General features: G+C 38.9%; 43 non-coding genes and 2 pseudogenes across 43 annotated transcripts; all 45 read left to right on the top strand.

The window, feature by feature from the left end:
• The first annotated feature begins 153 nt into the window (after positions 1-153).
• On the top strand, positions 154-272 carry LOC146031040 (5S ribosomal RNA). Its single transcript, XR_014456518.1, has one exon. It is a non-coding gene; the product is annotated as a 5S ribosomal RNA (ribosomal RNA).
• A 345-nt stretch (positions 273-617) lies between these two features.
• Positions 618-736, top strand: LOC146031722 (5S ribosomal RNA). The gene has a single exon (XR_014457180.1). It is a non-coding gene; the product is annotated as a 5S ribosomal RNA (ribosomal RNA).
• Positions 737-1,078: 342 nt separating this feature from the next.
• Positions 1,079-1,197, top strand: LOC146033334 (5S ribosomal RNA). Its single transcript, XR_014458743.1, has one exon. It is a non-coding gene; the product is annotated as a 5S ribosomal RNA (ribosomal RNA).
• Positions 1,198-1,540: 343 nt separating this feature from the next.
• LOC146034006 (5S ribosomal RNA) lies at positions 1,541-1,659 on the top strand. The gene has a single exon (XR_014459412.1). It is a non-coding gene; the product is annotated as a 5S ribosomal RNA (ribosomal RNA).
• Positions 1,660-2,005: 346 nt separating this feature from the next.
• On the top strand, positions 2,006-2,124 carry LOC146032960 (5S ribosomal RNA). The gene has a single exon (XR_014458371.1). It is a non-coding gene; the product is annotated as a 5S ribosomal RNA (ribosomal RNA).
• Positions 2,125-2,470: 346 nt separating this feature from the next.
• On the top strand, positions 2,471-2,589 carry LOC146034546 (5S ribosomal RNA). The gene has a single exon (XR_014459950.1). It is a non-coding gene; the product is annotated as a 5S ribosomal RNA (ribosomal RNA).
• Positions 2,590-2,935: 346 nt separating this feature from the next.
• On the top strand, positions 2,936-3,054 carry LOC146032948 (5S ribosomal RNA). The gene has a single exon (XR_014458358.1). It is a non-coding gene; the product is annotated as a 5S ribosomal RNA (ribosomal RNA).
• Positions 3,055-3,400: 346 nt separating this feature from the next.
• On the top strand, positions 3,401-3,519 carry LOC146028453 (5S ribosomal RNA; annotated as a pseudogene).
• Positions 3,520-3,861: 342 nt separating this feature from the next.
• LOC146032936 (5S ribosomal RNA) lies at positions 3,862-3,980 on the top strand. Its single transcript, XR_014458346.1, has one exon. It is a non-coding gene; the product is annotated as a 5S ribosomal RNA (ribosomal RNA).
• A 346-nt stretch (positions 3,981-4,326) lies between these two features.
• Positions 4,327-4,445, top strand: LOC146034504 (5S ribosomal RNA). Its single transcript, XR_014459909.1, has one exon. It is a non-coding gene; the product is annotated as a 5S ribosomal RNA (ribosomal RNA).
• Positions 4,446-4,786: 341 nt separating this feature from the next.
• LOC146034652 (5S ribosomal RNA) lies at positions 4,787-4,905 on the top strand. Its single transcript, XR_014460057.1, has one exon. It is a non-coding gene; the product is annotated as a 5S ribosomal RNA (ribosomal RNA).
• Positions 4,906-5,700: 795 nt separating this feature from the next.
• On the top strand, positions 5,701-5,819 carry LOC146031152 (5S ribosomal RNA). The gene has a single exon (XR_014456625.1). It is a non-coding gene; the product is annotated as a 5S ribosomal RNA (ribosomal RNA).
• A 345-nt stretch (positions 5,820-6,164) lies between these two features.
• On the top strand, positions 6,165-6,283 carry LOC146027576 (5S ribosomal RNA). Its single transcript, XR_014454972.1, has one exon. It is a non-coding gene; the product is annotated as a 5S ribosomal RNA (ribosomal RNA).
• Positions 6,284-6,629: 346 nt separating this feature from the next.
• On the top strand, positions 6,630-6,748 carry LOC146034693 (5S ribosomal RNA). Its single transcript, XR_014460097.1, has one exon. It is a non-coding gene; the product is annotated as a 5S ribosomal RNA (ribosomal RNA).
• A 341-nt stretch (positions 6,749-7,089) lies between these two features.
• On the top strand, positions 7,090-7,208 carry LOC146027565 (5S ribosomal RNA). Its single transcript, XR_014454961.1, has one exon. It is a non-coding gene; the product is annotated as a 5S ribosomal RNA (ribosomal RNA).
• Positions 7,209-7,550: 342 nt separating this feature from the next.
• Positions 7,551-7,669, top strand: LOC146032383 (5S ribosomal RNA). The gene has a single exon (XR_014457821.1). It is a non-coding gene; the product is annotated as a 5S ribosomal RNA (ribosomal RNA).
• Positions 7,670-8,011: 342 nt separating this feature from the next.
• LOC146032924 (5S ribosomal RNA) lies at positions 8,012-8,130 on the top strand. The gene has a single exon (XR_014458335.1). It is a non-coding gene; the product is annotated as a 5S ribosomal RNA (ribosomal RNA).
• A 345-nt stretch (positions 8,131-8,475) lies between these two features.
• On the top strand, positions 8,476-8,594 carry LOC146031039 (5S ribosomal RNA). The gene has a single exon (XR_014456516.1). It is a non-coding gene; the product is annotated as a 5S ribosomal RNA (ribosomal RNA).
• A 345-nt stretch (positions 8,595-8,939) lies between these two features.
• LOC146031721 (5S ribosomal RNA) lies at positions 8,940-9,058 on the top strand. The gene has a single exon (XR_014457179.1). It is a non-coding gene; the product is annotated as a 5S ribosomal RNA (ribosomal RNA).
• A 342-nt stretch (positions 9,059-9,400) lies between these two features.
• LOC146033333 (5S ribosomal RNA) lies at positions 9,401-9,519 on the top strand. The gene has a single exon (XR_014458742.1). It is a non-coding gene; the product is annotated as a 5S ribosomal RNA (ribosomal RNA).
• A 343-nt stretch (positions 9,520-9,862) lies between these two features.
• LOC146034005 (5S ribosomal RNA) lies at positions 9,863-9,981 on the top strand. Its single transcript, XR_014459411.1, has one exon. It is a non-coding gene; the product is annotated as a 5S ribosomal RNA (ribosomal RNA).
• A 346-nt stretch (positions 9,982-10,327) lies between these two features.
• On the top strand, positions 10,328-10,446 carry LOC146032911 (5S ribosomal RNA). Its single transcript, XR_014458323.1, has one exon. It is a non-coding gene; the product is annotated as a 5S ribosomal RNA (ribosomal RNA).
• Positions 10,447-10,792: 346 nt separating this feature from the next.
• On the top strand, positions 10,793-10,911 carry LOC146034545 (5S ribosomal RNA). Its single transcript, XR_014459949.1, has one exon. It is a non-coding gene; the product is annotated as a 5S ribosomal RNA (ribosomal RNA).
• Positions 10,912-11,257: 346 nt separating this feature from the next.
• LOC146032899 (5S ribosomal RNA) lies at positions 11,258-11,376 on the top strand. The gene has a single exon (XR_014458312.1). It is a non-coding gene; the product is annotated as a 5S ribosomal RNA (ribosomal RNA).
• Positions 11,377-11,722: 346 nt separating this feature from the next.
• LOC146028452 (5S ribosomal RNA) lies at positions 11,723-11,841 on the top strand (annotated as a pseudogene).
• A 341-nt stretch (positions 11,842-12,182) lies between these two features.
• On the top strand, positions 12,183-12,301 carry LOC146032888 (5S ribosomal RNA). The gene has a single exon (XR_014458301.1). It is a non-coding gene; the product is annotated as a 5S ribosomal RNA (ribosomal RNA).
• A 346-nt stretch (positions 12,302-12,647) lies between these two features.
• Positions 12,648-12,766, top strand: LOC146034503 (5S ribosomal RNA). Its single transcript, XR_014459908.1, has one exon. It is a non-coding gene; the product is annotated as a 5S ribosomal RNA (ribosomal RNA).
• A 342-nt stretch (positions 12,767-13,108) lies between these two features.
• On the top strand, positions 13,109-13,227 carry LOC146031720 (5S ribosomal RNA). Its single transcript, XR_014457178.1, has one exon. It is a non-coding gene; the product is annotated as a 5S ribosomal RNA (ribosomal RNA).
• A 342-nt stretch (positions 13,228-13,569) lies between these two features.
• Positions 13,570-13,688, top strand: LOC146032876 (5S ribosomal RNA). The gene has a single exon (XR_014458290.1). It is a non-coding gene; the product is annotated as a 5S ribosomal RNA (ribosomal RNA).
• Positions 13,689-14,033: 345 nt separating this feature from the next.
• Positions 14,034-14,152, top strand: LOC146030702 (5S ribosomal RNA). Its single transcript, XR_014456193.1, has one exon. It is a non-coding gene; the product is annotated as a 5S ribosomal RNA (ribosomal RNA).
• Positions 14,153-14,496: 344 nt separating this feature from the next.
• Positions 14,497-14,615, top strand: LOC146031719 (5S ribosomal RNA). Its single transcript, XR_014457177.1, has one exon. It is a non-coding gene; the product is annotated as a 5S ribosomal RNA (ribosomal RNA).
• Positions 14,616-14,957: 342 nt separating this feature from the next.
• LOC146032864 (5S ribosomal RNA) lies at positions 14,958-15,076 on the top strand. The gene has a single exon (XR_014458279.1). It is a non-coding gene; the product is annotated as a 5S ribosomal RNA (ribosomal RNA).
• A 343-nt stretch (positions 15,077-15,419) lies between these two features.
• LOC146031415 (5S ribosomal RNA) lies at positions 15,420-15,538 on the top strand. Its single transcript, XR_014456882.1, has one exon. It is a non-coding gene; the product is annotated as a 5S ribosomal RNA (ribosomal RNA).
• Positions 15,539-15,884: 346 nt separating this feature from the next.
• On the top strand, positions 15,885-16,003 carry LOC146032028 (5S ribosomal RNA). Its single transcript, XR_014457477.1, has one exon. It is a non-coding gene; the product is annotated as a 5S ribosomal RNA (ribosomal RNA).
• Positions 16,004-16,345: 342 nt separating this feature from the next.
• LOC146027374 (5S ribosomal RNA) lies at positions 16,346-16,464 on the top strand. Its single transcript, XR_014454778.1, has one exon. It is a non-coding gene; the product is annotated as a 5S ribosomal RNA (ribosomal RNA).
• Positions 16,465-16,810: 346 nt separating this feature from the next.
• LOC146030908 (5S ribosomal RNA) lies at positions 16,811-16,929 on the top strand. Its single transcript, XR_014456390.1, has one exon. It is a non-coding gene; the product is annotated as a 5S ribosomal RNA (ribosomal RNA).
• A 342-nt stretch (positions 16,930-17,271) lies between these two features.
• LOC146027373 (5S ribosomal RNA) lies at positions 17,272-17,390 on the top strand. Its single transcript, XR_014454776.1, has one exon. It is a non-coding gene; the product is annotated as a 5S ribosomal RNA (ribosomal RNA).
• A 342-nt stretch (positions 17,391-17,732) lies between these two features.
• LOC146033195 (5S ribosomal RNA) lies at positions 17,733-17,851 on the top strand. Its single transcript, XR_014458605.1, has one exon. It is a non-coding gene; the product is annotated as a 5S ribosomal RNA (ribosomal RNA).
• A 345-nt stretch (positions 17,852-18,196) lies between these two features.
• On the top strand, positions 18,197-18,315 carry LOC146033816 (5S ribosomal RNA). The gene has a single exon (XR_014459224.1). It is a non-coding gene; the product is annotated as a 5S ribosomal RNA (ribosomal RNA).
• A 342-nt stretch (positions 18,316-18,657) lies between these two features.
• Positions 18,658-18,776, top strand: LOC146031717 (5S ribosomal RNA). Its single transcript, XR_014457176.1, has one exon. It is a non-coding gene; the product is annotated as a 5S ribosomal RNA (ribosomal RNA).
• Positions 18,777-19,118: 342 nt separating this feature from the next.
• On the top strand, positions 19,119-19,237 carry LOC146031414 (5S ribosomal RNA). Its single transcript, XR_014456880.1, has one exon. It is a non-coding gene; the product is annotated as a 5S ribosomal RNA (ribosomal RNA).
• A 346-nt stretch (positions 19,238-19,583) lies between these two features.
• Positions 19,584-19,702, top strand: LOC146032853 (5S ribosomal RNA). Its single transcript, XR_014458268.1, has one exon. It is a non-coding gene; the product is annotated as a 5S ribosomal RNA (ribosomal RNA).
• A 344-nt stretch (positions 19,703-20,046) lies between these two features.
• On the top strand, positions 20,047-20,165 carry LOC146033869 (5S ribosomal RNA). Its single transcript, XR_014459278.1, has one exon. It is a non-coding gene; the product is annotated as a 5S ribosomal RNA (ribosomal RNA).
• Positions 20,166-20,507: 342 nt separating this feature from the next.
• On the top strand, positions 20,508-20,626 carry LOC146033684 (5S ribosomal RNA). The gene has a single exon (XR_014459092.1). It is a non-coding gene; the product is annotated as a 5S ribosomal RNA (ribosomal RNA).
• A 342-nt stretch (positions 20,627-20,968) lies between these two features.
• LOC146032841 (5S ribosomal RNA) lies at positions 20,969-21,087 on the top strand. The gene has a single exon (XR_014458257.1). It is a non-coding gene; the product is annotated as a 5S ribosomal RNA (ribosomal RNA).
• The last annotated feature ends 174 nt before the right edge of the window (positions 21,088-21,261 follow it).

The following is a 21,261-nucleotide window of genomic DNA, read 5'->3' as shown; positions in this document are numbered from 1 at the left end:
TTAATTTGAGACCACCTGCTTATATCATGTCCTGTAGGTTTTTTTACATTACCAACACATGATTTTTTTCAGTAAGCCAAAACAGTTAGGACACTTTTTTATTAGCTTACCTGGTTATAGAAGTAGAAGAGGGCAAAAAAGTGCTTGTATTTCACCTACAGCCATACCACATTGGATACGCTCAATCTCGTCTGATCTTGGAAGCTAAGCAGTGTTGGGCCTGGTTAGTACTTGGGTGGGAGACCACATGGGAACACCAGGTGCTGTAGGTTTTTCCCATTACTGGCAAAATGTTTTTATTCTCTAGCTTTTTAAATTGGAAACTTTTTTCTCTTTATTGCCAGTACAGACATTTGAAAGAGGTCAAACAGACACAATAGCCATCACCTAAAAACTTACCACACTGTTTAGGCCCAATTCCAACTGCTTTTGGCAGCTAAACATTGTTGAGCCTCTTTAGTAGTTTAATTTGAGACCACCTGCTAATATCATGTCCTGTAGGTCTTTTTACATTACCAACACATGATTTTTTTCAGTAAGCCAATACAGTTAGGAAACTTTTTTATTAACTTACCTGGTTATAGAAGTAGAATAGGGCAAAAAAGTGCCTGTATCTCACCTACAGCCATACCACATTAGATACGCCCAATCTCGTCTGATCTTGGAAGCTAAGCAGTGTTGGGCCTGGTTAGTACTTGGGTGGGAGACCACATGGGAACACCAGGTGCTGTAGGTTTTTTCTTATTACTGGCAAATTGTTTTTATTCTCTAGCTATTTAAATTGGAAAAAAACTTTTATTGCCAGTACAGACATTTGGAAGAGGTCAAACAGACACAATAGCCATCACCTAAAAACTTACCACACTGTTTAGGCCCAATTGCAACTGCTTTTGGCAGCTAAACAGTGTTGAGCCTCTTTAGTAGTTTAATTTGAGACCACCTGCTTATATCATGTCCTGTAGGTCTTTTTACATTACCAACACATGATTTTTTTCAGTAATCCAAAACAGGTAGGAAACTTTTTTATTAACTTACCTGGTTATAGAAGTAGAAGAGGGCAAAAAAGTGCCTGTATCTCACCTACAGCCATACCACATTATATACGCCCAATCTCGTCTGATCTTGGAAGCTAAGCAGTGTTGGGCTTGGTTAGTACTTGGGTGGGAGACCACATGGGAACACCAGGTGCTGTAGGTTTTTTCTTATTACTGGCAAATTGTTTTTATTCTCTAGCTATTTAAATTGGAAACTTTTTTTTATTGCCAGTACAGACATTTGGAAGAGGTCAAACAGACACAATAGCCATCACCTAAAAACTTACCACACTGTTTAGGCCCAATTCCAACTGCTTTTGGCAGCTAAACATTGTTGAGCCTCTTTTGTAGTTTAATTTGAGACCACCTGCTAATATCATGTCCTGTAGGTCTTTTTACATTACCAACACATGATTTTTTTTCAGTAAGCCAATACAGTTAGGAAACTTTTTTATTAGATTACCTGGTTATAGAAGTAGAAGAGGGCAAAATAGTGCTTGTATCTCACCTACAGCCATACCACATTGGATACGCCCAATCTCGTCTGATCTTGGAAGCTAAGCAATGTTGGGCTTGGTTAGTACTTGGGTGGGACCCCACATGGGAACACCAGGTGCTGTAGGCTTTTTCCCATTACTGGCAAATTGTTTTTATTCTCTAGCTTTTTAAATTGGAAACTTTTTTCTCTTTATTGCCAGTACAGACATTTGAAAGAGGTCAAACAGACACAATAGCCATCACCTAAAAACTTACCACACTGTTTAGGCCCAATTCCAACTGCTTTTGGCAGCTAAACAGTGTTGAGCCTCTTTAGTAGTTTAATTTGAGACTACCTGCTTATATCATGTCCTGTAGGTCTTTTTACATTACCAACACATGATTTTTTTTAGTAATCCAAAACATTTAGGACACTTTTTTATTAGCTTACCTGGTTATAGAAGTAGAAGAGTGCAAAAAAGTGCCTGTATCTCACCTACAGCCATACCACATTGGATACGCCCAATCTCGTCTGATCTTGGAAGCTAAGCAGTGTTGGGCCTGGTTAGTACTTGGGTGGGAGACCACATGGGAACACCAGGTGCTGTAGGTTTTTCCCATTACTGGCAAATTGTTTTTATTCTCTAGCTTTTTAAATTGGAAACTTTTTTCTCTTTATTGCCAGTACAGACATTTGAAAGAGGTCAAACAGACACAAAAGCCATCACCTAAAAACTTACCACACTGTTTAGGCCCAATTCCAACTGCTTTTGGCAGCTAAACAGTGTTGAGCCTCTTTAGTAGTTTAATTTGAGACCACCTGCTAATATCATGTCCTGTAGGTCTTTTTACATTACCAACACATGATTTTTTTCAGTAAGACAATACAGTTAGGAAACTTTTTTTATTAACTTACCTGGTTATAGAAGTAGAAGAGGGCAAAAAAGTGCCTGTATCTCACCTACAGCCATACCACATTAGATACGCCCAATCTTGTCTGATCTTGGAAGCTAAGCAGTGTTGGGCCTGGTTAGTACTTGGGTGGGAGACCACATGGGAACACCAGGTGCTGTAGGCTTTTTCCCATTACTGGCAAATTGTTTTTATTCTCTAGCTTTTTAAATTGGAAACTTTTTTCTCTTTATTGCCAGTACAGACATTTGAAAGAGGTCAAACAGACACAATAGCCATCACCTAAAAACTTACCACACTGTTTAGGCCCAATTCCAACTGCTTTTGGCAGCTAAACAGTGTTGAGCCTCTTTAGTAGTTTAATTTGAGACTACCTGCTTATATCATGTCCTGTAGGTCTTTTTACATTACCAACACATGATTTTTTTTAGTAATCCAAAACATTTAGGACACTTTTTTATTAGCTTACCTGGTTATAGAAGTAGAAGAATGCAAAAAAGTGCCTGTATTTCACCTACAGCCATACCACATTGGATACGCCCAATCTCGTCTGATCTTGGAAGCTAAGCAGTGTTGGGCCTGGTTAGTACTTGGGTGGGAGACCACATGGGAACACCAGGTGCTGTAGGTTTTTCCCATTACTGGCAAATTGTTTTTATTCTCTAGCTTTTTAAATTGGAATCTTTTTTCTCTTTATTGCCAGTACAGACATTTGAAAGAGGTCAAACAGACACAAAAGCCATCACCTAAAAACTTACCACACTGTTTAGGCCCAATTCCAACTGCTTTTGGCAGCTAAACAGTGTTGAGCCTCTATAGTAGTTTAATTTGAGACCACCTGCTAATATCATGTCCTGTAGGTCTTTTTACATTACCAACACATGATTTTTTTCAGTAAGACAATACAGTTAGGAAACTTTTTTTATTAACTTACCTGGTTATAGAAGTAGAAGAGGGCAAAAAAGTGCCTGTATCTCACCTACAGCCATACCACATTAGATACGCCCAATCTTGTCTGATCTTGGAAGCTAAGCAGTGTTGGGCCTCGTTAGTACTTGGGTGGGAGACCACATGGGAACACCTGGTGCTGTAGGATTTTTTCCATTACTGGCAAATTGTTTATATTCTCTAGCTATTTAAATTGGAAACTTTTTTTTATTGCCAGTACAGACATTTGGAAGAGGTCAAACAGACACAATAGCCATCACCTAAAAACTTACCACACTGTTTAGGCCCAATTCCAACTGCTTTTGGCAGCTAAACAGTGTTGAGCCTCTTTAGTAGTTTAATTTGAGACCACCTGCTTATATCATGTCCTGTAGGTTTTTTTACATTACCAACACATGATTTTTTTCAGTAAGCCAAAACAGTTAGGACACTTTTTTATTAGCTTACCTGGTTATAGAAGTAGAAGAGGGCAAAAAAGTGCTTGTATTTCACCTACAGCCATACCACATTGGATACGCCCAATCTCGTCTGATCTTGGAAGCTAAGCAGTGTTGGGCCTGGTTAGTACTTGGGTGGGAGACCACATGGGAACACCAGGTGCTGTAGGTTTTTCCCATTACTGGCAAATTGTTTTTATTCTCTAGCTTTTTAAATTGGAAACTTTTTTCTCTTTATTGCCAGTACAGACATTTGAAAGAGGTCAAACAGACACAATAGCCATCACCTAAAAACTTACCACACTGTTTAGGCCCAATTCCAACTGCTTTTGGCAGATAAACAGTGTTGAGCCTCTTTAGTAGTTTAATTTGAGACCACCTGCTAATATCATGTCCTGTAGGTCTTTTTACATTACCAACACATGATTTTTTTTCAGTAAGCCAATACAGTTAGGAAACTTTTTTATTAACTTACCTGGTTATAGAAGTAGAAGAGGGCAAAAAAGTGCCTGTATCTCACTTACAGCCATACCACATTAGATACGCCCAATCTCGTCTGATCTTGGAAACTAAGCAGTGTTGGGCCTGGTTAGTACTTGGGTGGGAGACCACATGGGAACACCAGGTGCTGTAGGTTTTTTCTTATTACTGGCAAATTGTTTTTATTCTCTAGCTATTTAAATTGGAAAAAAACTTTTATTGCCAGTACAGACATTTGGAAGAGGTCAAACAGACACAATAGCCATCACCTAAAAACTTACCACACTGTTTAGGCCCAATTGCAACTGCTTTTGGCAGCTAAACAGTGTTGAGCCTCTTTAGTAGTTTAATTTGAGACCACCTGCTTATATCATGTCCTGTAGGTCTTTTTACATTACCAACACATGATTTTTTTCAGTAAGCAAAACAGTTAGGAAACTTTTTTATTAACTTACCTGGTTATAGAAGTAGAAGAGGGCAAAAAAGTGCCTGTATCTCACCTACAGCCATACCACATTAGATACGCCCGATCTCGTCTGATCTTGGAAGCTAAGCAGTGTTGGGCCTGGTTAGTACTTGGGTGGGAGACCACATGGGAACACCAGGTGCTTTAGGTTTTTTCTTATTACTGGCAAATTGTTTTTATTCTCTAGCTATTTAAATTGGAAACTTTTTTTTATTGCCAATACAGACATTTGGAAGAGGTCAAACAGACACAATAGCCATCACCTAAGAACTTACCACACTGTTTAGGCCCAATTCCAACTGCTTTTGGCAGCTAAACATTGTTGAGCCTCTTTAGTAGTTTAATTTGAGACCACCTGCTAATATCATGTCCTGTAGGTCTTTTTACATTACCAACACATGATTTTTTTCAGTAAGCCAATACAGTTAGGAAACTTTTTTATTAGCTTATCTGGTTATAGAAGTAGAAGAGGGCAAAATAGTGCCTGTATCTCACCTACAGCCATACCACATTGGATACGCCCTATCTCATCTGATCTTGAAAGCTAAGCAATGTTGGGCTTGGGTGGGAGACCACATGGGAACACAAGGTGCTGTAGGCTTTTTCCCATTACTGGCAAATTGTTTTTATTCTCTAGCTATTTAAATTGGAAACTTTTTCTTTTTATTGCCAATACAGACATTTGGGAGAGGTCAAACAGACACAATAGCCATCACCTAAAGACTTACCACACTTTTTCGGCCCAATTCCAACTGCTTTTGGCAGCTAAACAGTGTTGAGCCTCTTTAGTAGATTAATTTGAGACCACCTGCTTATATCATGTCCTGTAGGTCTTTTTACATTACCAACACATGATTTTTTTCAGTAAGCCAAAACAGTTAGGAAACTTTTTTATTAGCTTACCTGGTTATAGAAGTAGAAGAGGGCAAAAAAGTGCTTGTATTTCACCTACAGCCATACCACATTGGATACGCCCAATCTCGTCTGATCTTGGAAGCTAAGCAATGTTGGGCCTGGTTAGTACTTGGGTGGGAGACCACATGGGAACATCAGGTGCTGTAGGCTTTTTCCCATTACTGGCAAATTGTTTTTATTCTCTAGCTATTTAAATTGGAAACTTTTTCTTTTTATTGCCGATACAGACATTTGGGAGAGGTCAAACAGACACAATAGCCATCACCTAAAGACTTACCACACTTTTTCGGCCCAATTCCAACTGCTTTTGGCAGCTAAACAGTGTTGAGCCTCTTTAGTAGATTAATTTGAGACCACCTGCTTATATCATGTCCTGTAGGTCTTTTTACATTACCAACACATGATTTTTTTTAGTAATCCAAAACATTTAGGACACTTTTTTATTAGCTTACCTGGTTATAGAAGTAGAAGAGTGCAAAAAAGTGCCTGTATCTCACCTACAGCCATACCACATTGGATACGCCCAATGTCGTCTGATCTTGGAAGCTAAGCAGTGTTGGGCCTTGTTAGTACTTGGGTGGGAGACCACATGGGAACACCAGGTGCTGTAGGTTTTTCCCAATACTGGCAAATTGTTTTTATTCTCTAGCTTTTTAAATTGGAAACTTTTTTCTCTTTATTGCCAGTACAGACATTTGAAAGAGGTCAAACAGACACAATAGCCATCACCTAAAAACTTACCACACTGTTTAGGCCCAATTCCAACTGCTTTTGGCAGCTAAACAGTGTTGAGCCTCTTTAGTAGTTTAATTTGAGACCACCTGCTAATATCATGTCCTGTAGGTCTTTTTACATTACCAACACATGATTTTTTTCAGTAAGCCAATACAGTTAGGAAACTTTTTTTATTAACTTACCTGGTTATAGAAGTAGAAGAGGGCAAAAAAGTGCCTGTATCTCACCTACAGCCATACCACATTAGATACGCCCAATCTTGTCTGATCTTGGAAGCTAAGCAGTGTTGGGCCTGGTTAGTACTTGTGTGGGAGACCACATGGGAACACCAGGTGCTGTAGGTTTTTTTTATTACTGGCAAATTGTTTTTATTCTCTAGCTATTTAAATTGGAAAAAAACTTTTATTGCCAGTACAGACATTTGGAAGATGTCAAACAGACACAATAGCCATCACCTAAAAACTTACCACACTGTTTAGGCCCAATTGCAACTGCTTTTGGCAGCTAAACAGTGTTGAGCCTCTTTAGTAGTTTAATTTTAGACCACCTGCTTATATCATGTCCTGTAGGTCTTTTTACATTACCAACACATGATTTTTTTCAGTAAGCCAAAACAGTTAGGAAACTTTTTTATTAACTTACCTGGTTATAGAAGTAGAAGAGGGCAAAAAAGTGCCTGTATCTCATCTACAGCCATACCACATTAGATACGCCCAATCTCCTCTGATCTTGGAAGCTAAGCTGTGTTGGGCCTGGTTAGTACTTGGGTGGGAGACCACATGGGAACACCAGGTGCTGTAGGCTTTTTCTTATTACTGGCAATTTTTTTTTATTCTCTAGCTATTTAAATTGGAAACTTTTTTTTATTGCCAGTACAGACATTTGGAAGAGGTCAAACAGACACAATAGCCATCACCTAAAAACTTACCACACTGTTTAGGCCCAATTGCAACTGCTTTTGGCAGCTAAACAGTGTTGAGCCTCTTTAGTAGTTTAATTTGAGACCACCTGCTAATATCATGTCCTGTAGGTCTTTTTACATTACCAACACATGATTTTTTTTAGTAAGCCAATACAGTTAGGAAACTTTTTTATTAGCTTACCTGGTTATAGAAGTAGAAGAGGGCAAAAAAGTGCTTGTATTTCACCTACAGCCATACCACATTGGATATGCCCAATCTCGTCTGATCTTGGAAGCTAAGCAGTGTTGGGCCTGGTTAGTACTTGGGTGGGAGACCACATGGGAACACCTGGTGCTGTAGGATTTTTTCCATTACTGGCAAATTGTTTATATTCTCTAGCTATTTAAATTGGAAACTTTTTTTTATTGCCAGTACAGACATTTGGAAGAGGTCAAACAGACACAATAGCCATCACCTAAAAACTTACCACACTGTTTAGGCCCAATTCCAACTGCTTTTGGCAGCTAAACAGTGTTGAGCCTCTTTAGTAGTTTAATTTGAGACCACCTGCTTATATCATGTCCTGTAGGTTTTTTTACATTACCAACACATGATTTTTTTCAGTAAGCCAAAACAGTTAGGACACTTTTTTATTAGCTTACCTGGTTATAGAAGTAGAAGAGGGCAAAAAAGTGCTTGTATTTCACCTACAGCCATACCACATTGGATACGCCCAATCTCGTCTGATCTTGGAAGCTAAGCAGTGTTGGGCCTGGTTAGTACTTGGGTGGGAGACCACATGGGAACACCAGGTGCTGTAGGTTTTTCCCATTACTGGCAAATTGTTTTTATTCTCTAGCTTTTTAAATTGGAAACTTTTTTCTCTTTATTGCCAGTACAGACATTTGAAAGAGGTCAAACAGACACAATAGCCATCACCTAAAAACTTACCACACTGTTTAGGCCCAATTCCAACTGCTTTTGGCAGCTAAACAGTGTTGAGCCTCTTTAGTAGTTTAATTTGAGACCACCTGCTTATATCATGTCCTGTAGGTTTTTTTACATTACCAACACATGATTTTTTTCAGTAAGCCAAAACAGTTAGGACACTTTTTTATTAGCTTACCTGGTTATAGAAGTAGAAGAGGGCAAAAAAGTGCTTGTATTTTACCTACAGCCATACCACATTGGATACGCTCAATCTCGTCTGATCTTGGAAGCTAAGCAGTGTTGGGCCTGGTTAGTACTTGGGTGGGAGACCACATGGGAACACCAGGTGCTGTAGGTTTTTCCCATTACTGGCAAAATGTTTTTATTCTCTAGCTTTTTAAATTGGAAACTTTTTTCTCTTTATTGCCAGTACAGACATTTGAAAGAGGTCAAACAGACACAATAGCCATCACCTAAAAACTTACCACACTGTTTAGGCCCAATTCCAACTGCTTTTGGCAGCTAAACATTGTTGAGCCTCTTTAGTAGTTTAATTTGAGACCACCTGCTAATATCATGTCCTGTAGGTCTTTTTACATTACCAACACATGATTTTTTTCAGTAAGCCAATACAGTTAGGAAACTTTTTTATTAACTTACCTGGTTATAGAAGTAGAATAGGGCAAAAAAGTGCCTGTATCTCACCTACAGCCATACCACATTAGATACGCCCAATCTCGTCTGATCTTGGAAGCTAAGCAGTGTTGGGCCTGGTTAGTACTTGGGTGGGAGACCACATGGGAACACCAGGTGCTGTAGGTTTTTTCTTATTACTGGCAAATTGTTTTTATTCTCTAGCTATTTAAATTGGAAAAAAACTTTTATTGCCAGTACAGACATTTGGAAGAGGTCAAACAGACACAATAGCCATCACCTAAAAACTTACCACACTGTTTAGGCCCAATTGCAACTGCTTTTGGCAGCTAAACAGTGTTGAGCCTCTTTAGTAGTTTAATTTGAGACCACCTGCTTATATCATGTCCTGTAGGTCTTTTTACATTACCAACACATGATTTTTTTCAGTAATCCAAAACAGGTAGGAAACTTTTTTATTAACTTACCTGGTTATAGAAGTAGAAGAGGGCAAAAAAGTGCCTGTATCTCACCTACAGCCATACCACATTATATACGCCCAATCTCGTCTGATCTTGGAAGCTAAGCAGTGTTGGGCTTGGTTAGTACTTGGGTGGGAGACCACATGGGAACACCAGGTGCTGTAGGTTTTTTCTTATTACTGGCAAATTGTTTTTATTCTCTAGCTATTTAAATTGGAAACTTTTTTTTATTGCCAGTACAGACATTTGGAAGAGGTCAAACAGACACAATAGCCATCACCTAAAAACTTACCACACTGTTTAGGCCCAATTCCAACTGCTTTTGGCAGCTAAACATTGTTGAGCCTCTTTTGTAGTTTAATTTGAGACCACCTGCTAATATCATGTCCTGTAGGTCTTTTTACATTACCAACACATGATTTTTTTTCAGTAAGCCAATACAGTTAGGAAACTTTTTTATTAGATTACCTGGTTATAGAAGTAGAAGAGGGCAAAATAGTGCTTGTATCTCACCTACAGCCATACCACATTGGATACGCCCAATCTCGTCTGATCTTGGAAGCTAAGCAATGTTGGGCTTGGTTAGTACTTGGGTGGGACCCCACATGGGAACACCAGGTGCTGTAGGCTTTTTCCCATTACTGGCAAATTGTTTTTATTCTCTAGCTTTTTAAATTGGAAACTTTTTTCTCTTTATTGCCAGTACAGACATTTGAAAGAGGTCAAACAGACACAATAGCCATCACCTAAAAACTTACCACACTGTTTAGGCCCAATTCCAACTGCTTTTGGCAGCTAAACAGTGTTGAGCCTCTTTAGTAGTTTAATTTGAGACTACCTGCTTATATCATGTCCTGTAGGTCTTTTTACATTACCAACACATGATTTTTTTTAGTAATCCAAAACATTTAGGACACTTTTTTATTAGCTTACCTGGTTATAGAAGTAGAAGAGTGCAAAAAAGTGCCTGTATCTCACCTACAGCCATACCACATTGGATACGCCCAATCTCGTCTGATCTTGGAAGCTAAGCAGTGTTGGGCCTGGTTAGTACTTGGGTGGGAGACCACATGGGAACACCAGGTGCTGTAGGTTTTTCCCATTACTGGCAAATTGTTTTTATTCTCTAGCTTTTTAAATTGGAAACTTTTTTCTCTTTATTGCCAGTACAGACATTTGAAAGAGGTCAAACAGACACAAAAGCCATCACCTAAAAACTTACCACACTGTTTAGGCCCAATTCCAACTGCTTTTGGCAGCTAAACAGTGTTGAGCCTCTTTAGTAGTTTAATTTGAGACCACCTGCTAATATCATGTCCTGTAGGTCTTTTTACATTACCAACACATGATTTTTTTCAGTAAGACAATACAGTTAGGAAACTTTTTTTATTAACTTACCTGGTTATAGAAGTAGAAGAGGGCAAAAAAGTGCCTGTATCTCACCTACAGCCATACCACATTAGATACGCCCAATCTTGTCTGATCTTGGAAGCTAAGCAGTGTTGGGCCTGGTTAGTACTTGGGTGGGAGACCACATGGGAACACCAGGTGCTGTAGGCTTTTTCCCATTACTGGCAAATTGTTTTTATTCTCTAGCTTTTTAAATTGGAAACTTTTTTCTCTTTATTGCCAGTACAGACATTTGAAAGAGGTCAAACAGACACAATAGCCATCACCTAAAAACTTACCACACTGTTTAGGCCCAATTCCAACTGCTTTTGGCAGCTAAACAGTGTTGAGCCTCTTTAGTAGTTTAATTTGAGACTACCTGCTTATATCATGTCCTGTAGGTCTTTTTACATTACCAACACATGATTTTTTTTAGTAATCCAAAACATTTAGGACACTTTTTTATTAGCTTACCTGGTTATAGAAGTAGAAGAATGCAAAAAAGTGCCTGTATTTCACCTACAGCCATACCACATTGGATACGCCCAATCTCGTCTGATCTTGGAAGCTAAGCAGTGTTGGGCCTGGTTAGTACTTGGGTGGGAGACCACATGGGAACACCAGGTGCTGTAGGTTTTTCCCATTACTGGCAAATTGTTTTTATTCTCTAGCTTTTTAAATTGGAATCTTTTTTCTCTTTATTGCCAGTACAGACATTTGAAAGAGGTCAAACAGACACAAAAGCCATCACCTAAAAACTTACCACACTGTTTAGGCCCAATTCCAACTGCTTTTGGCAGCTAAACAGTGTTGAGCCTCTATAGTAGTTTAATTTGAGACCACCTGCTAATATCATGTCCTGTAGGTCTTTTTACATTACCAACACATGATTTTTTTCAGTAAGACAATACAGTTAGGAAACTTTTTTTATTAACTTACCTGGTTATAGAAGTAGAAGAGGGCAAAAAAGTGCCTGTATCTCACCTACAGCCATACCACATTAGATACGCCCAATCTTGTCTGATCTTGGAAGCTAAGCAGTGTTGGGCCTCGTTAGTACTTGGGTGGGAGACCACATGGGAACACCTGGTGCTGTAGGATTTTTTCCATTACTGGCAAATTGTTTATATTCTCTAGCTATTTAAATTGGAAACTTTTTTTTATTGCCAGTACAGACATTTGGAAGAGGTCAAACAGACACAATAGCCATCACCTAAAAACTTACCACACTGTTTAGGCCCAATTCCAACTGCTTTTGGCAGCTAAACAGTGTTGAGCCTCTTTAGTAGTTTAATTTGAGACCACCTGCTTATATCATGTCCTGTAGGTTTTTTTACATTACCAACACATGATTTTTTTCAGTAAGCCAAAACAGTTAGGACACTTTTTTATTAGCTTACCTGGTTATAGAAGAAAAGAGGGCAAAAAAGTGCTTGTATTTCACCTACAGCCATACCACATTGGATACGCCCAATCTCGTCTGATCTTGGAAGCTAAGCAGTGTTGGGCCTGGTTAGTACTTGGGTGGGAGACCACATGGGAACACCAGGTGCTGTAGGTTTTTCCCATTACTGGCAAATTGTTTTTATTCTCTAGCTTTTTAAATTGGAAACTTTTTTCTCTTTATTGCCAGTACAGACATTTGAAAGAGGTCAAACAGACACAATAGCCATCACCTAAAAACTTACCACACTGTTTAGGCCCAATTCCAACTGCTTTTGGCAGATAAACAGTGTTGAGCCTCTTTAGTAGTTTAATTTGAGACCACCTGCTAATATCATGTCCTGTAGGTCTTTTTACATTACCAACACATGATTTTTTTTCAGTAAGCCAATACAGTTAGGAAACTTTTTTATTAACTTACCTGGTTATAGAAGTAGAAGAGGGCAAAAAAGTGCCTGTATCTCACTTACAGCCATACCACATTAGATACGCCCAATCTCGTCTGATCTTGGAAACTAAGCAGTGTTGGGCCTGGTTAGTACTTGGGTGGGAGACCACATGGGAACACCAGGTGCTGTAGGTTTTTTCTTATTACTGGCAAATTGTTTTTATTCTCTAGCTATTTAAATTGGAAAAAAACTTTTATTGCCAGTACAGACATTTGGAAGAGGTCAAACAGACACAATAGCCATCACCTAAAAACTTACCACACTGTTTAGGCCCAATTGCAACTGCTTTTGGCAGCTAAACAGTGTTGAGCCTCTTTAGTAGATTAATTTGAGACCACCTGCTTATATCATGTCCTGTAGGTCTTTTTACATTACCAACACATGATTTTTTTCAGTAAGCCAAAACAGTTAGGAAACTTTTTTATTAACTTACCTGGTTATAGAAGTAGAAGAGGGCAAAAAAGTGCCTGTATCTCACCTACAGCCATACCACATTAGATACGCCCAATCTCGTCTGATCTTGGAAGCTAAGCAGTGTTGGGCCTGGTTAGTACTTGGGTGGGAGACCACATGGGAACACCAGGTGCTGTAGGTTTTTTCTTATTACTGGCAAATTGTTTTTATTCTCTAGCTATTTAAATTGGAAACTTTTTTTTATTGCCAGTACAGACATTTGGAAGAGGTCAAACAGACACAATAGCCATCACCTAAAAACTTACCACACTGTTTAGGCCCAATTCCAACTGCTTTTGGCAGCTAAACAGTGTTGAGCCTCTTTAGTAGTTTAATTTGAGACCACCTGCTTATATCATGTCCTGTAGGTTTTTTTACATTACCAACACATGATTTTTTCCAGTAAGCCAAAACAGTTAGGACACTTTTTTATTAGCTTACCTGGTTATAGAAGTAGAAGAGGGCAAAAAAGTGCTGGTAATTCACCTACAGCCATACCACATTGGATACGCCCAATCTCGTCTGATCTTGGAAGCTAAGCAGTGTTGGGCCTGGTTAGTACTTGGGTGGGAGACCACATGGGAACACCAGGTGCTGTAGGTTTTTCCCATTACTGGCAAATTGTTTTTATTCTCTAGCTTTTTAAATTGGAAACTTTTTTCTCTTTATTGCCAGTACAGACATTTGAAAGAGGTCAAACAGACACAATAGCCATCACCTAAAAACTTACCACACTGTTTAGGCCCAATTCCAACTGCTTTTGGCAGCTAAACAGTGTTGAGCCTCTTTAGTAGTTTAATTTGAGACCACCTGCTTATATCATGTCCTGTAGGTTTTTTTACATTACCAACACATGATTTTTTTCAGTAAGCCAAAACAGTTAGGACACTTTTTTATTAGCTTACCTGGTTATAGAAGTAGAAGAGGGCAAAAAAGTGCTTGTATTTCACCTACAGCCATACCACATTGGATACGCCCAATCTCGTCTGATCTTGGAAGCTAAGCAGTGTTGGGCCTGGTTAGTACTTGGGTGGGAGACCATATGGGAACACCAGGTGCTGTAGGTTTTTCCCATTACTGGCAAAATGTTTTTATTCTCTAGCTTTTTAAATTGGAAACTTTTTCTCTTTATTGCCAGTACAGACATTTGAAAGAGGTCAAACAGACACAATAGCCATCACCTAAAAACTTACCACACTGTTTCGGCCCAATTCCAACTGCTTTTGGCAGCTAAACAGTGTTGAGCCTCTTTAGTAGTTTAATTTGAGACCACCTGCTAATATCATGTCCTGTAGGTCTTTTTACATTACCAACACATGATTTTTTTCAGTAAGCCAATACAGTTAGGAAACTTTTTTATTAACTTACCTGGTTATAGAAGTAGAAGAGGGCAAAAAAGTGCCTGTATCTCACCTACAGCCATACCACATTAGATACGCCCAATCTCGTCTGATCTTGGAAGCTAAGCAGTGTTGGGCCTGGTTAGTACTTGGGTGGGAGACCACATGGGAACACCAGGTGCTGTAGGTTTTTTCTTATTACTGGCAAATTGTTTTTATTCTCTAGCTATTTAAATTGGAAAAAAACTTTTATTGCCAGTACAGACATTTGGAAGAGGTCAAACAGACACAATAGCCATCACCTAAAAACTTACCACACTGTTTAGGCCCAATTGCAACTGCTTTTGGCAGCTAAACAGTGTTGAGCCTCTTTAGTAGTTTAATTTGAGACCACCTGCTAATATCATGTCCTGTAGGTCTTTTTACATTACCAACACATGATTTTTTTCAGTAAGCCAATACAGTTAGGAAACTTTTTTATTAACTTACCTGGTTATAGAAGTAGAAGAGGGCAAAAAAGTGCCTGTATCTCACCTACAGCCATACCACATTGGATACGCCCAATCTCGTCTGATCTTGGAAGCTAAGCAGTGTTGGGCCTGGTTAGTACTTGGGTGGGAGACCACATGGGAACACCAGGTGCTGTAGGTTTTATCTTATTACTGGCAAATTGTTTTTATTCTCTAGCTATTTAAATTGGAAAAAAACTTTTATTGCCAGTACAGACATTTGGAAGAGGTCAAACAGACACAATAGCCATCACCTAAAAACTTACCACACTGTTTAGGCCCAATTGCAACTGCTTTTGGCAGCTAAACAGTGTTGAGCCTCTTTAGTAGTTTAATTTGAGACCACCTGCTAATATCATGTCCTGTAGGTCTTTTTACATTACCAACACATGATTTTTTTCAGTAAGCCAATACAGTTAGGGAAACTTTTTTATTAGCTTACCTGGTTATAGAAGTAGAAGAGGGCAAAATAGTGCCTGTATCTCACCTACAGCCATACCACATTGGATACGCCCAATCTCGTCTGATCTTGGAAGCTAAGCAATGTTGGGCTTGGTTAGTACTTGGGTGGGAGACCACATGGGAACACCAGGTGCTGTAGGCTTTTTCCCATTACTGGCAAATTGTTTTTATTCTCTAGCTTTTTAAATTGGAAACTTTTTTCTCTTTATTGCCAGTACAGACATTTGAAAGAGGTCAAACAGACACAATAGCCATCACCTAAAAACTTACCACACTGTTTAGGCCCAATTCCAACTGCTTTTGGCAGCTAAACAGTGTTGAGCCTCTTTAGTAGTTTAATTTGAGACTACCTGCTTATATCATGTCCTGTAGGTCTTTTTACATTACCAACACATGATTTTTTTTAGTAATCCAAAACATTTAGGACACTTTTTTATTAGCTTACCTGGTTATAGAAGTAGAAGAGTGCAAAAAAGTGCCTGTATCTCACCTACAGCCATACCACATTGGATACGCCCAATCTCGTCTGATATTGGAAGCTAAGCAGTGTTGGGCCTGGTTAGTACTTGGGTGGGAGACCACATGGGAACACCAGGTGCTGTAGGTTTTTTTTTATTACTGGCAAATTGTTTTTATTCTCTAGCTATTTAAATTGGAAAAAAACTTTTATTGCCAGTACAGACATTTGGAAGATGTCAAACAGACACAATAGCCATCACCTAAAAACTTACCACACTGTTTAGGCCCAATTGCAACTGCTTTTGGCAGCTAAACAGTGTTGAGACTCTTTAGTAGTTTAATTTGAGACCACCTGCTTATATCATGTCCTGTAGGTCTTTTTACATTACCAACACATGATTTTTTTCAGTAAGCCAAAACAGTTAGGAAACTTTTTTATTAACTTACCTGGTTATAGAAGTAGAAGAGGGCAAAAAAGTGCCTGTACCTCATCTACAGCCATACCACATTAGATACGCCCAATCTCGTCTGATCTTTGAAGCTAAGCAGTGTTGGGCCTGGTTAGTACTTGGGTGGGAGACCACATGGGAACACCAGGTGCTGTAGGCTTTTTCTTATTACTGGCAAATTTTTTTTATTCTCTAGCTATTTAAATTGGAAACTTTTTTCTCTTTATTGCCAGTACAGACATTTGAAAGAGGTCAAACAGACACAATAGCCATCACCTAAAAACTTACCACACTGTTTAGGCCCAATTCCAACTGCTTTTGGCAGCTAAACAGTGTTGAGCCTCTTTAGTAGTTTAATTTGAGACTACCTGCTTATATCATGTCCTGTAGGTCTTTTTACATTACCAACACATGATTTTTTTTAGTAATCCAAAACATTTAGGACACTTTTTTATTAGCTTACCTGGTTATAGAAGTAGAAGAGTGCAAAAAAGTGCCTGTATCTCACCTACAGCCATACCCCATTGGATACGCCCAATCTCGTCTGATCTTGGAAGCTAAGCAGTGTTGGGCCTGGTTAGTACTTGGGTGGGAGACCACATGGGAACACCAGGTGCTGTAGGTTTTTTTTTATTACTGGCAAATTGTTTTTATTCTCTAGCTATTTAAATTGGAAAAAAACTTTTATTGCCAGTACAGACATTTGGAAGATGTCAAACAGACACAATAGCCATCACCTAAAAACTTACCACACTGTTTAGGCCCAATTGCAACTGCTTTTGGCAGCTAAACAGTGTTGAGACTCTTTAGTAGTTTAATTTGAGACCACCTGCTTATATCATGTCCTGTAGGTCTTTTTACATTACCAACACATGATTTTTTTCAGTAAGCCAAAACAGTTAGGAAACTTTATTATTAACTTACCTGGTTATAGAAGTAGAAGAGGGCAAAAAAGTGCCTGTACCTCATCTACAGCCATACCACATTAGATACGCCCAATCTCGTCTGATCTTTGAAGCTAAGCAGTGTTGGGCCTGGTTAGTACTTGGGTGGGAGACCACATGGGAACACCAGGTGCTGTAGGCTTTTTCTTATTACTGGCAAATTTTTTTTATTCTCTAGCTATTTAAATTGGAAACTTTTTTTTATTGCCAGTACAGACATTTGGAAGAGGTCAAACAGACACAATAGCCATCACCTAAAAACTTACCACACTGTTTAGGCCCAATTGCAACTGCTTTTGGCAGCTAAACAGTGTTGAGCCTCTTTAGTAGTTTAATTTGAGACCACCTGCTAATATCATGTCCTGTAGGTCTTTTTACATTACCAACACATGATTTTTTTCAGTAAGCCAATACAGGTAGGAAACTTTTTTATTAGCTTACCTGGTTATAGAAGTAGAAGAGGGCAAAAAAGTGCTTGTATTTCACCTACAGCCATACCACATTGGATACGCCCAATCTCGTCTGATCTTGGAAGCTAAGCAGTGTTGGGCCTCGTTAGTACTTGGGTGGGAGACCACATGGGAACACCTGGTGCTGTAGGTTTTTCCCATTACTGGCAAATTGTTTTTATTCTCTAGCTTTTTAAATTGGAAACTTTTTTCTCTTTATTGCCAGTACAGACATTTGAAAGAGGTCAAACAGACACAATAGCCATCACCTAAAAACTTACCACACTGTTTAGGCCCAATTCCAACTGCTTTTGGCAGATAAACAGTGTTGAGCCTCTTTAGTAGTTTAATTTGAGACCACCTGCTAATATCATGTCCTGTAGGTCTTTTTACATTACCAACACATGATTTTTTTCAGTAAGCCAATACAGTTAGGAAACTTTTTTATTAACTTACCTGGTTATAGAAGTAGAAGAGGGCAAAAAAGTGCCTGTATCTCACCTACAGCCATACCACATTAGATACGCCCAATCTCGTCTGATCTTGGAAACTAAGCAGTGTTGGGCCTGGTTAGTACTTGGGTGGGAGACCACATGGGAACACCAGGTGCTGTAGGTTTTTTCTTATTACTGGCAAATTGTTTTTATTCTCTAGCTATTTAAATTGGAAAAAAACTTTTATTGCCAGTACAGACATTTGGAAGAGGTCAAACAGACACAATAGCCATCACCTAAAAACTTACCACACTGTTTAGGCCCAATTCCAACTGCTTTTGGCAGATAAACAGTGTTGAGCCTCTTTAGTAGTTTAATTTGAGACCACCTGCTTATATCATGTCCTGTAGGTCTTTTTACATTACCAACACATGATTTTTTTCAGTAAGCCAAAACAGTTAGGAAACTTTTTTATTAACTTACCTGGTTATAGAAGTAGAAGAGGGCAAAAAAGTGCCTGTATCTCACCTACAGCCATACCACATTAGATACGCCCAATCTCGTCTGATCTTGGAAGCTAAGCAGTGTTGGGCCTGGTTAGTACTTGGGTGGGAGACCACATGGGAACACCAGGTGCTGTAGGTTTTTTCTTATTACTGGCAAATTGTTTTTATTCTCTAGCTATTTAAATTGGAAACTTTTTTTTATTGCCAGTACAGACATTTGGAAGAGGTCAAACAGACACAATAGCCATCACCTAAAAACTTACCACACTGTTTAGGCCCAATTCCAACTGCTTTTGGCAGCTAAACATTGTTGAGCCTCTTTTGTAGTTTAATTTGAGACCACCTGATAATATCATGTCCTGTAGGTCTTTTTACATTACCAACACATGATTTTTTTCAGTAAGCCAATACAGTTAGGAAACTTTTTTATTAGCTTACCTGGTTATAGAAGTAGATGAGGGCAAAATAGTGCCTGTATCTCACCTACAGCCATACCACATTGGATACGCCCAATCTCGTCTGATCTTGGAAGCTAAGCAATGTTGGGCTTGGTTAGTACTTGGGTGGGAGACCACATGGGAACACCAGGTGCTGTAGGCTTTTTCCCATTACTGGCAAATTTTTTTTATTCTCTAGCTTTTTAAATTGGAAACTTTTTTCTCTTTATTGCCAGTACAGACATTTGAAAGAGGTCAAACAGACACAATAGCCATCACCTAAAAACTTACCACACTGTTTAGGCCCAATTCCAACTGCTTTTGGCAGCTAAACAGTGTTGAGCCTCTTTAGTAGTTTAATTTGAGACTACCTGCTTATATCATGTCCTGTAGGTCTTTTTACATTACCAACACATGATTTTTTTTAGTAATCCAAAACATTTAGGACACTTTTTTATTAGCTTACCTGGTTATAGAAGTAGAAGAGTGCAAAAAAGTGCCTGTATCTCACCTACAGCCATACCACATTGGATACGCCCAATCTCGTCTGATCTTGGAAGCTAAGCAGTGTTGGGCCTGGTTAGTACTTGGGTGGGAGACCACATGGGAACACCAGGTGCTGTAGGTTTTTCCCATTACTGGCAAATTGTTTTTATTCTCTAGCTTTTTAAATTGGAAACTTTTTTCTCTTTATTGCCAGTACAGACATTTGGAAGAGGTCAAACAGACACAATAGCCATCACCTAAAAACTTACCACACTGTTTAGGCCCAATTGCAACTGCTTTTGGCAGCTAAACAGTGTTGAGCCTCTTTAGTAGTTTAATTTGAGACCACCTGCTTATATCATGTCCTGTAGGTCTTTTTACATTACCAACACATGATTTTTTTCAGTATGCCAAAACAGTTAGGAAACTTTTTTATTAACTTACCTGGTTATAGAAGTAGAAGAGGGCAAAAAAGTGCCTGTATTTATCTACAGCCATACCACATTAGATACGCCCAATCTCGTCTGATCTTGGAAGCTAAGCAGTGTTGGGCCTGGTTAGTACTTGGGTGGGAGACCACATGGGAACACCAGGTGCTGTAGGCATTTTCATATTACTGGCAAATTTTTTTTATTCTCTAGCTATTTAAATTGGAAACTTTTTTTTATTGCCAGTACAGACATTTGGAAGAGGTCTAACAGACACAATACCCATCACCTAAAAACTTACCACACTGTTTAGGCCCAATTGCAACTGCTTTTGGCAGCTAAACAGTGTTGAGCCTCTTTAGTAGTTTAATTTGAGACCACCTGCTTATATCATGTCCTGTAGGTCTTTTTACATTACCAACACATGATTTTTTTCAGTAAGCCAATACAGTTAGGAAACTTTTTTATTAGCTTACCTGGTTATAGAAGTAGAAGAGGGCAAAAAAGTGCTGGTATTTCACCTACAGCCATACCACATTGGATACGCCCAATCTCGTCTGATCTTGGAAGCTAAGCAGTGTTGAGCCTGGTTAGTACTTGGGTGGGAGACCACATGGGAACACCTGGTGCTGTAGGATTTTTTCCATTACTGGCAAATTGTTTATATTCTCTAGCTATTTAAATTGGAAACTTTTTTTTATTGCCAGTACAGACATTTGGAAGAGGTCAAACAGACACAATAGCCATCACCTAAAAACTTACCACACTGTTTAGGCCCAATTCCAACTACTTTTGGCAGCTAAACAGTGTTGAGCCTCTTTAGTAGTTTAATTTGAGACCACCTGCTTATATCATGTCCTGTAGGTTTTTTTACATTACCAACACATGATTTTTTTCAGTAAGCCAAAACAGTTAGGACACTTTTTTATTAGCTTACCTGGTTATAGAAGTAGAAGAGGGCAAAAAAGTGCTTGTATTTCACCTACAGCCATACCACATTGGATACGCCCAATCTCGTCTGATCTTGGAAGCTAAGCAGTGTTGGGCCTGGTTAGTACTTGGGTGGGAGACCACATGGGAACACCAGGTGCTGTAGGTTTTTCCCATTACTGGCAAATTGTTTTTATTCTCTAGCTTTTTAAATTGGAAACTTTTTTCTCTTTATTGCCAGTACAGACATATGGAAGAGGTCAAACAGACACAATAGCCATCACCTAAAAACTTACCACACTGTTTAGGCCCAATTGCAACTGCTTTTGGCAGCTAAACAGTG

This window comes from Crinia signifera, chromosome 8 (genome assembly GCF_055691185.1).
Source record: "Crinia signifera chromosome 8, ASM5569118v1, whole genome shotgun sequence".
Lineage (NCBI taxonomy): Eukaryota > Metazoa > Chordata > Amphibia > Anura > Myobatrachidae > Crinia > Crinia signifera.
This window is presented reverse-complemented; position numbering and strand designations above follow the sequence as displayed.